General features: G+C 45.3%; 1 long non-coding RNA gene across 1 annotated transcript; it reads left to right on the top strand.

Annotated features, from left to right (window-relative positions):
- Window positions 1–2,811: 2,811 nt before the first annotated feature.
- On the top strand, window positions 2,812–9,602 carry LOC144888648 (uncharacterized). The gene is made up of 3 exons (XR_013621194.1): window positions 2,812–3,114; window positions 8,172–8,311; window positions 8,469–9,602. It is a non-coding gene; the product is annotated as an uncharacterized LOC144888648 (long non-coding RNA).
- Window positions 9,603–11,854: the final 2,252 nt, after the last annotated feature.

Here is an 11,854-nt window from a genome sequence, read left to right as displayed (position 1 = left end):
TTGGGGCAGCTTTGCTGCATCAGGGCCTGGGTAGCTCACCATCGTAGAATCCACTATGAATTCTTCATTGTACCAGAGGGTGCTTGAGGATAATGTGAGGCCATCTGGCAGAAATTTGAAGCTCAACCGAAGGTGGACCTTGCAACATGACAATGTCCCGAAACATACTAGTAAATCCACCAAGGAATGGCTGAAAAGAAAGAAATGGAGGGTTCTGGAATGGCCAAGTCAAAGCCCGGCTCTAAATCCCATCGAGATGTTGTGGGGGGATTTGAAACGAGCTGTGCATGCAATAAACCCCTCAAACATCGCACAGCTGAAAGAATTCTGCATGGAGGAGTGGGCAAAAATTTCTCCCAGTTGATGTCAGAGACTGGTCGACAGTTATAAGAAACGCCTACTTGAGGTTGTTTCTGCCAAAGGGGGCAATACCACCTATGAGAGCCAAGGGTGCACTTACCTTTTCCACATGTGAAATTTGCATTTATGTTTATTTAAATTATACAATGGACTACAAAATGTAAATGTTTCATGATATTTGTTATATTATATCACCTTTATCTATCAATATTGTTGAAATGAAGATCAAATAGCTGTATGTTGAAATATGTTGAAAGTCAAAACTTTACATGGGGTGTACTTACTTTTTCACGTGACTGTAAATGCCAAAGTGAGGTCGAGGGGGCACTAAACAGCGAAAAGTAAAATTGACGGAAAGAGAGGGAGGAGTGATAGGACACGGAAAGGAAAGTATGAGAAGGTGTGAACACTCCCACCATCTTTACCTCTGCCAGCCATTAAAGATGGACGGAGGTTGGGTTTTCAACCCTGTCTATTTGTTTGTCTGTGAGCAGGGTATCTCATAATGTTGTGGACGAGTCGTGACAAAACAAGTTGGATGAGTTGGTTCGGTGACGAGAACAAGCCGATTAGATTTTTGTTCAGGTCCGGATCCAGATATGGCCTATCAGTGGGATCTTGAACATCCTTATCATCACCATATGAAACACCTTGATCAATTCCATATGCGATGCCTTCGCAAGATTCTGGCATCACCCGGCGAGACAGAATACTAAACACCACAATCCTAGACAACTGTCGCATCCAAGGAATTGAGTATTTCCTGATGCAAGCCCAGCTTCGTTGGTCAGGACACCTCACACGCATGGAGGACCAGATAATCCCAGGAGCGCTTTTCTATGGACAACTTAAATTTGGTAAATTTGGTAAATTTGGACAACTATACTCAAGTCTTGGGCCATTCCAGCTGCCACCTGTGAACATCAGGCCACAAACAGGTTAGCTTGCCATAACATTTGCCGCAAAGACCTGGGCCACTTTGAATGTGGGACACTTGCTACCGCGAGACGGTGGAGGCAAGAAAGGAAAATCTGCCAATGTCCATCTCTGCAAGGCCCAGGCTATACCTGTGATGTTTGTGGTAGACGCTGTGGGTCCCGCATTGGACTATACAGATGTCGCACAATGCTGAGTGAGCACGCCAACGAAGGGAAGAGATTCGTCAAAAAACGACGACTCACACCAAAAGTGGGATACAAAATGTAAACTGTTCATCCGGGCAGAGGTATGCCCTCGACCGAGTGCCCTACTAGTTGCACAAGTAAAAGATAGATGGACCCTCAATCATGTTTTTTTGAAAGCAAGGGTTTGGAAAAGCAAATTCTGTTTACGACATCACACCTTGTAATACTGAGCCTGGTGTTGGCTTAGTGGTTAGGGTGCCGGCTGGGGATCCTAGGATCCGAGGTTCTAAATCCAGGTCAATCGCCGAATTAACGCCAGGGGGGTTGACTCAGCCTGTCATCCTTCCGGGGTCGGCAAATTGAGTACCAGTTCACTGGCAATTCCCTGTGTGTTGCAAGAGGCGACGAACAGGGTTGGCGGCAGGAAGAGCATCCTGCCATAAAACATTGCTTTAAAAATGGGACCACGGTGCCCAAAAAGGCAAAAAAGGCCAACCCCTGCCCTGCAGGGAAGTTCTGCAGAAAAAAATGGCCTCTAAAGGTGGTTCAAACCTTGTAATACTGCTTTCTGCTTTCTAGTCTACGACCAGGCGCCGGCGTGGACCAGAACGCCGAGAGTGGCCAGGTGAAAAGACGTATCAGCTTTCACGCTGGGTTCCTCTGCTCAAGGATGTCATGCAAGCAAGTCATCCACTCCCTCTTACCCTGCATTTGAAATGACCACCACTGGTCATTGCAATAGTCTGCACTATATATTGCTTCTCTTTTATTGTTATTTTTCTCCCTGCTGTCTCTGCTGGAAAAGAATCAAATAAATTAAGAAGTAATCAGGGAATATATAATAATTTATTTTCTTTTTCGTTGTATCAATATTGTCACCCCGCGCACGTGAAGCGAAAAACAGGGTTAATCAATTGGTTCACTTCTGTCTGTCTGTCTGTCCTTCTATCTACAAACGGCAGTTTATGATTCAGGAACAACTTGATTTCAATTGAATGTTATGTTTTGAACACTAATCGGAACATGAATCGGAAAACAAACCTGCAGTTTAGCAGGCCTTTGGCTTCAATTAATCCTGATTGCGCACGCGCAGAGAGGAGTCAGTGTTTATTACTCTGTCTACCTGTCTGGCAGTCAAAAAAAATTGAAAATCATTCCAAACAGGAACCTTCCTGTTTTTAAGGACGTCATAAAGGACACAAACAACAGGCACGGAGACCGAATGAAATGTGTTAACCCAGGTGATGTAAAAGACACTGCATCAACAGCGGTAAAATTCCCGAATTTTTTTTTTACAACCTTTAAAATCTTTATTTTATTTAAAATTCTATAAAGCCGAACAATGTAGAACACAAATCACCTTGTTGACACTTTCAAAACCCCTTTCGTTGAGTTGTACTTTGACAAAATATTATGACATTTTACATCATAACGACCAATTCAATTTGCCACTCGTCGGCACCACCCATGTCCTTGTTTCTCAAGACAGCATTGGTGTAATGGATTCCATGAACTCTCGAGTTGTTCCTGTTATTGTTAATTTCGTCATTCAGGATGCGATCGAGGACAAGCTGGACGCTCGACAGTGGCCCTTTGTGTCGCGTAGCACTGCGGGAGGAGCTGCCGGAAGGTAGGCTATGTCCACTGTTTAAGGCCATGACATGTGATGGTATTTTCATTTTCAAAAATATTTTGAAGCTGTTAAATGATGCCAAAGCAATTTTGCATGATAGAAACTTCCATCATGATTATAAAAACAAACAGCAATTCCTTCTGAAAACTCTTTATTTGTACACGCCAGCCATCAAGGAGCTCTCCTACCTATGACAACATAACCCTTTGTGAAGCCTGAGACATGATGATCTGATTTACATTATACAGATTGTTTGAATGAAGATCAATGAAAGGAATCAATCTTCTTCAAACCAATCTTCACGAAACTTCACCAAATGGTAGATTTGGTGGTCTCACAGAATCCTATTTATTGAGGTCAAAAGGTCAACATAGTCCAAAGGTCAAGCACTTTTTTCTGATTTCTAAAATTGTCAATTTTAATTTGATTAACTTAAAATTTGAAGACGATTTGCATATCAGGTCACTGAATTCAACCACCAATTATTTTTGAGGTCAAAAGGATGCTCCACTGAGTGCCATTCTGCTTTATTATCTTTTGGCAAGCGTCGCTCGATGAGTGATTTTTCATTCTTTGATTACTGAGCTGAACCTTAATTTGCTTTTGTTCATGAATACCACCCTGAGATCCTCTTTGTGTTTTGCTTGCGCATGTTCCGAGTGAGTCACAACCTTTTCGAAATGTTCAAGTCAACACGGAATTTGGTTTGTTCAACAAAATAGCGTCCAATGTTAAAAAGTTCGTCCAATGTTAAAAAGTTTGTTTGCCGATTGTTATGAAAATTTTATGAAAATCCGTTGCCGATTGTTATGAAAATTTGAAAACTGATAAATAAAATGACAACATTTGATGTAGAAAAAGGAAATAAAGTATAATAAAATAAAGAAATATAAAATTAAAATAAAACAACATGAAAAATATCACAAAAATATACAACAAATGACAAGAACAAACAAAACACATGCAGCTAAAAGCGCTCTATATCAAGGATAAGCAGAGCTTGCTCATGGGAAGGAAAGTTCAAGTAGATTCCTTGACTACATTGTGAAGATGACCCACAGTGAAAACATGGATATCGGGAAGGAAGATTACAGCAAGCTTGTTCTTCACGTTGTTCTTGGAAACTCGTTCTCAAGGTAACCAGATATGCGCGAAGCAAGTGAGTCCACATATGCAGGTGAACCCTTCAGGACACTCTCTGCGCTCAACGCAGTGCCGAACATGAAGAAGGCCTTCAACGATCAGCTCGGTAAGTACGTGGACCAGGCAGCCCTAAAGCGTCGCCGGGCTGGCCAGCCTCAACTGCCGGCAGCAGCACAGAGAAGACCCGCCGGTGTCGCCGCTCGAATGCCACAGTAGTGGTGACTGGTGTGGAGACAAAACTAAGCAGTGCCTGGTTAGGAGGTGTATAATGTTGATAAATGAAGTTGCTTTGTTCACTAAAGTTCCTTGTTCCAACATATCACTTCCTGCATATGCGAGAAAGGCTGCGAAACAGCCCGCTTGCAGTTTGCGAAAGGTCTGGCGAACGAGAGGGGCGTGGTAAAATCACGTGATCTACGAATGCCGAAAAAAACATATACACACAGAGACGGACACTTCAACTTTTAGCCATTGATGCAAAAATGTAGTTTAATTTCTCTTGTGGCTACGTAACCAAACAAACAATGTATTTACGACAGCCGTCTCAGCTCCTGTAGGCCGTATATCCCACCTGCCCCCCATCCCACCCTCTTTTCCAACATAATGCATAGTAAATGTCGTTATTTTCAACTTACCTGAAACATTCATAAACCCTAGATATGTCCTTCCCATTGGTGTTCATAAACAATCAATCCAGATACACAGTCCATTCAATGGGAGCAATCCTTCGGGGATTTACACTTGGGCCTTGCCCCAGTCTACATCATCGGGAGTTTTCATGAAGGGCAGCTCCCCGTTTGGCGAGCTGAGAAAGTTTTCCAAGTCTTTCGTTGTACAAAGGCACAGCACTTCCTCTGTGGTACTTTTACAAGTATTTTCAGCTTATTTTAGAAGCTTGGTGAACCATTTTAATTAACAATCCTTATCTCCGACACACTATATACTTTACGATGCTGTGAATGCCGCCATTTATTAAGGTTTCTGCGCATGCATGCCAGGTATTCTGTGGCGGAATATGTCATTTCAAAAGTTCCGCATTAAAAATCAACAGATTCAATATATATTTGTTCTATTTCCTGTATTTGCACGAGCCCTGTGGGGATCTCTATTTCCTGTCATTTTATAGGGTGAGGAAAGGGTCCGTCTTCAAGATCCATTCTATCATTGACACCAGCTAAATTATTTTGGAATTTAATGATCTTCTTTTTTTTGTATACAAGATCGTGGCTCGTGAAAGAGCTGACATTAATCACACAAAAAGGCAACCGACACATAAAACACAAAATAAGAGGAGCGGAACACAAGATGGGGAGAGAGGGGGAAGGACACAAACACAACATTTGAGAGCAAGGACATCGAGAGAAATGTGGGAGGGGGAGGGCTTGGGGGGAGGTGGGATAGGTATAAAACACATCAACACTGCAAGGACTTCCAGGAAAGAAGTTGGAATTTCAAGAAAAGTGTATCTGGGGTGAATTAACAGGGGTAGAAAAGATCAAGGTTTTGGATGGGGGAAGATAAGAGATGGTGGTGAACAGCTGTTTTAAAGACGAGGAGGGAGGAGTGGGATTGAAGGGAGTGGGGGAGTTTATTCCAGAGGCGGGAAAAAAGGGGAATGAAAGAGTGAAGGTGAGCAGAGAGCCTAGATTTTGGCAGTTTCACCATAAGAGGGTTGCTGGAAGATCTTGTGCGACCTGTAGGAATATTAGGGGGACAGAGCACAGAGAGAGCTGGGGGAGCAAGGCTGGAGAGGAGTCGGTAGAAGACAGAAAAACCACCAACCAGCCTGCGGTGAGTGAGTGAAAGGCCCTCGGAGTTAGCTTCATCGCAGGAGATTCCAATGATTCTGATATGATCCCCCTCCCCCCCGTTCCCACGCCTCCTCCCCCCAAGCCCTCTCCCTCCCACACATCTCCCTGCTCTTAAATGTTGTGTGCTCTCAAGTGTTTGTGTGCTTCCCCTTCGCTTGTCTTCCGCTCCCTCTTTTTATATATTTTATTTGTCTGGTTGATTTGTTTGTGAAGTAAATGTCAGCTCTTTCACGAGCCTCGATTCAGGATACAAAAAACAAAAAAAACAAAAAAAAGCTTTGGTTTCAACAGCGTGAAGCCGAGCTCGGTGTGAGGCAGGAGGGGAGAGCTTTCTTCCATTGAGCTGCGGATGAAAGCCTTGTATGTGGTGAGGAGCTCAGGTGTGCCAAGGAAGGACTTCGCACGACAGGAGGATGCCCAGTCGGCGACTGGCTTTGGAGGCCAGCTTGGAAATGTGGTTATCCCAGGAAAGATCATGGCAGATAGTGAGACCCAAAAGCTTGAGCGACAGAACTTCTTGGAGAGGATTGTTGAGAAAGTAGATGGGAGGGTTTTCCAGTCGGTCTTTTCAGAGAGACATAGTAAGAGTGTGGGATTTGTCAGGATTGAAAGACATGTTCCACTTGTTTGACCAGTCTGTGATTTTATCCAGGTCTGCAGAGAGTGAGGAGGCTGCAGACTGCCGATCTGAGGGATGAGGAATGGAGCGGCAGAGAGTGGAGTCATCAGCAAAGAGATAGAGAGGATTTTCCGGAGAGTCAGAGAGATCATCATGAAGACCAGAAATAGCACAGGGCCCAGAACACTGCCTTGGGGAACTCCAGCCAGAACAGGAAGAGGAGATGAGAGAAATCCATTCAGGGCCACCCGTTGCCTACGACCAGAGAGGAAGTCCGCAAGCCATGAGTGGAGCTTTCCATGGATACCACAGGAGGAGAGTTTGGTGAGCAGAGCTGGGTGCCAGACCGTATCGAAGGCACGTGATATGTCAAGGGAGACGGCTCTGATTTCCTGTTTGGCATTGAGGACCTCCATCCATCGTTGAGACAGCAGAAGCAGCATGTCCAGAGTAGAATGGCCTGGTCTGAATCCAAATTGATGATCAGAGATCAAGCCATTGGAGAAGAGGAAGGATTTGATATCCGAAGCAATGATGGATTCCATGATTTTGCTGATAATTTGCTGATAAGCAGGCTGATTGGTCTGCAGTTGCAAGGATCTGTTTTTGCACATTTTTTGTGTAAAGCGGTAATGTTTGCTGATTTCCAAGATGCTGGCAGATGACCTTGAGCAAAAGAGAGGGTGAAAAGAACAGAGAAAGGTTGAGATAGAGCGGCAGAGGAGGATTTTCGGACCCGTGGGCTGATGCCGTCTGGTCCAGTTGCAGAATCAGAGTCGAGGTTTGACAAAAACTTCTTCACCTTGTCAGGAGAGAAGGACACAGAGTCCAGGAGCAGTTGGGTTCGACTGGGAAAGGTGGGAACAGAGAGAGATGGGTTTGGGACACAAAATTTTGACGCAAACACAGAGTTGAGGCATTCGGCTTTGTCACGTGCGGTGTCAACTGTGTCGCCATTTGAGGTAAGGGAGGGGATGGAGGGGGAACAAACACCAGAAACGGATTTGACAAGACGCCACCAGGATTTGGAGGTAGGAGACAGGTTTGAGATTTCAATCTTGAGTGTGGAGAGATAGTGCTTCCTGGCACTCCTGAGGGTAGACAAACACTTCTTCCAAGCTTGGTGGAAGGAACTGAGATTGCCTTCAGTTGGATTTGCCTTCCAAGAGGAAATATAGATATCGATATTGCTTCGTCCAGGGAATGGAGAAGGGGTTGCAAAATTTAGAAAAGGAAAAACTCGGACAGTGGGGTAAAGAAGAAAAGGTAAATAATGTATATGAAAACATTGAGAAGGGGTAGGGAAGAGTGGAGGGGGAAAAATTCCACCATTTTGTAAAAGTAATATTTAAATGATCCCACGCACAAACCCACGTGACCTTTAAGAATTTCTTTGAAGACCTTTCTTGAGCGTTCATACTTTATGGCAATTTTCCTTATTTATTATGACCTCTGAAATCTCGCCTATTTGACCCCTCCAGTGGAAGAATGTATGGCCGCTGACATGAAGGCCGCAGCGGTCCACGACTGTTGCTCTTTGTTCTCGGCGGAGCAACCTACGCAGAAACGCGTTACGCTTACGAGGTCACCGCAACCAATGGAAACTGGGAGGTCCTTATGGGTGGGGTTTTAACCTTTACATTTTATTTCAATAAAATAGCACTCTCATTACTAATCTCACCATCACACCCCTTGCCTTTCCTCATACACCTCCTGGGAAATGTAATGCTGATCTTGATTTCTCTTATCCATGTATCCCTCCCTATTCTCCTCATCAGGATCCACCCACTTGATGACTCCCAAGGACCTGATAACCGATCTTCGACACCCAGATTTTAGGCCAGGAAGTCGAGTTGGCTTTTCAGACTCTAGTCAAGCATAACCTCCCCCTCACTTGGCACAATGGGCATCCAAGTCCTGGTCATTTGCCGAGGCCTAAGTGCAAGCTTCATCCGAAGCATTTTCCGTCTTTCCTGACATTCCCGTATTTCAATATTTTAACACAAGAGACGCTGCTTCCACCCATTCCCCTCTCACCCAACCCCCAAAAAACTTCAGCTCAACGCCTGGTCTTACAGCTTTAACCCCAAAATGCATATCTGTTTACCTGAGAATAACCTCAGATCTAGCCCAATTTTTCAATGAGTTTCACAACTACATGTGAGTTGGTACTCGGCATCAATGGTCTACTCACCTGCTCATGTAAGTTGCACCCCGTTTCTTTTAAGCATGGCAGTAAGCACATCATGTTACTTCGGACCAAAATGGGCTGCATCACCAATTCAGGAGTTACAAGTCCGACAAGTGGTGGAAAAAGCCAATTTTAGAATTCTGCGGGCTTCCTGCATGTCTCCTGTTTCATGTTTTCCAGCATGCTCATTGTACACCTATGCTTGTCCTGGAGTGTATTTCAACCTCTGTCCACGTACCATCCTCGAGTATTCCCTGAGCTATGCAAATGTGAGCAGGCTGGGAAAGAGTGCTGGACCTGTAGAGAAAAGGTTTTACTTGTTAGTCTGTCCTGTTCTTTTAGAATTTTGTGATATGTTGCTGTGCACTTGTCACGGCATGTTTATTTCGTAGTTGAGGCATGCTTGCACCACCATCTGTCCACCATAAGCTTTCGCCCACGTTTGTGAAAATATTCTGTTTCCAAAGTGATTGTCCTCTGACCATGCATTTCACTGGTTGAGAGCCATGTTGCTAAACTCGAAGGCAGCCCCTTAACTGCTTGAAATTCTGGACTTTCGCTTGGCCTATCCATTCATGAAGTTCCTTCCTGGATACATCAAATGGCATGCTGAGACAAGGAAGGCTGTAGATGTTGAATGAATAGGTGTGTTTGTGTGACCTGGTCACTGAAATGCATGGATGCCTGTCTGCAGGAAATAAAGCATGAACCCTGCAAAAGCTTCCTTATTCTTGTCTACTTTCCTAAACTCGTGGTCGGATGTTGTTGTTGTATACCGCCAGACAGTTCTCTCGAACAAGTCCACGGCATGGAGACAGCTGATAGATTTTGCAAGAGCGACCCAGAGATCCCCCACATCCAGGATGGTGTACCCCCGCATTCACAAAGTGAGGGCCACGACAGAGTTGGAGAAAGAGAGAAAGAAAGAGAGAGAAAACGATGGATGGAGGTCCTCAATGCCAGACAGGAAATCAGGACCGTCTCCCTTGACATATCTCATGCCATTGATACTGTCTGGCACCCCGCTCTTCTCATCAAAGTCTCCTCTTATGGTATCCTTGGAAATCTCCACTTATGGCTGGCGGACTTCCTAACCTGTCGTCGTCAACGTGTTGCTCTAAATGGAATCCTCTCATTTCCTCTTCCTGTCCAGGCTAGAGTTACTCAAGGTACTACTCTGGGCAGTAGTATGAAAAGGGGGGGTCCTGAGGCAAAACATCTCCACAGGACCACTCGCATGTACATTCGCTTACACTTGTTCCACACGCTCTCGCTCGTTCCACTAGTTTTCCCTCGCCATCGCTCACTCACCTGCTCGATATCTTATCTCAGAACCCCCCTTTTCATACTACTTGTGTGTGGGGGTGGGTGTGGGGGGGGGCTGGGGGGGCAGGAGGGGTCGGGGAAGGTAAAGGGAAAGCAGAGGGGGTTGATTATTACAGATGGTGTTTCACATTATTCCCACCTATAATATTGTTACGGACGCGGTTAAGATGTTATTTTGACCGAGCGGTGGTATTACCGCGACCGAACAGTTATTCCCCGACTAATACCCGATTTGCCCCAAACTTTGGCCGGATCGCGCCACCGCTATTCAATCGGGAAAACTCTAAAGCGACCGAATACAAAGAGGAAGAAGACGTACAGAAGAGTAATTGGATTTATTATGTACACATATAAGTAGGAAGAAAGCAGGCACGTTTATTTACAGACGAGATTAGATACACAGTGCAACGCTAGCTTACCTACAGTCTTAATTAACCCAGGGACAGAACAAACAAGGACAGACTCACGCGGGGAATGATGATAGGACTGGCGGGAGATGGATGGCTGGTGGGATAGGGAAGTCCAACTGGCCCTGCAACCGATCGACTCGTTGGGCAGCCGCCGCCCCTTCGCGGCCCTGCTCCAAACTGCCGTCCAGGCCTCACGCTGCTGTGGCTGCAGTTTCGGTGGCTCCAGCTGCAGTAAATGCAGTTTCAGTGGCTCGAGCTGCAGTAAATGCAGTTTCAGTGGCTCGAGCTGCAGTAAATGCAGTTTCAGTGGCTCGAGCTGCAGCTCAACCCTGGACTTCTTTCGGACTCACTCAAAGCGCCTCTCTTGGACTCAACCGCTTGGACTCCCTCTCGTCTCTCTGTCAAAGCTCATCTCTTTTTGGAAACGCCCTAGCTGTGGGTTATATAGGCCCCGCCCCTCAACCTTCGCGAACCTCCTCGATGTTTCTCTCCACACCCTCTCCAAGTCCAACCCCTTGTTCGTGGTTGGTTGAGTGGGGCTGACTCACTCCTCCCCTCTATGACGAGGTGGGGACCCGCCTTTCTTCCCCAACCCTGCCTCGTGGTCAATGGCGGCAATTGTTGGTTGGCAATGCGAATGGCAATTGACGAAAAGGGGGAATGGAAGTTTTGGGAGTGGGAATGAAGGGAATCTATTTCTTTCACTGGTGCAATGGAGTATTTCAATTAATGGGAGACACAGCCTTACCCTAAAACACATAATAAGATATAACTATTGAACAGGGGTATTCTATGGTTGGCTGTGGTGTGGATGCTTTATGGACTAATTATGGGATGCCCTTTGACCTTTACGCAGCTCTGGAGGCAGGAGGCGCAGAATAAACAATAATAATAATACACACAATCAAAAAAAATACAGTCCTCATAACCGCAACACTGCACCCTCCTCCTCTTAGGCACGTCCCGGGCCTACAACTTTTATTTAGTGTGACACTTAGGTGTAGTTCCCTCTACTTTTAACCTGATCCTGAGTGCGACAGTTTTAAAACATAAATAAATGTGTCCCGCTGCTCCATTGCACCCTGCCTAACAGACTTACGCCCACAGTTAACCGAATTGCGGAATGGTCTTCAAACTACACACTGACGGTGGGGAGCATTATTTACAATGACTCTGCTTTTATTTACAAAACTAACCCAGGACCTGTAATTGTTCTTTCTGGGGGGGAGACAGTCTG

Source organism: Myxine glutinosa, chromosome 13 (genome assembly GCF_964187855.1).
Source record: "Myxine glutinosa chromosome 13, kmMyxGlut1.1, whole genome shotgun sequence".
In the NCBI taxonomy this organism is placed as follows: Eukaryota; Metazoa; Chordata; class Myxini; order Myxiniformes; family Myxinidae; genus Myxine; species Myxine glutinosa.
Note: the sequence above shows the minus strand (reverse complement) of the source record. Positions and strands in the feature narration are given on the sequence as shown.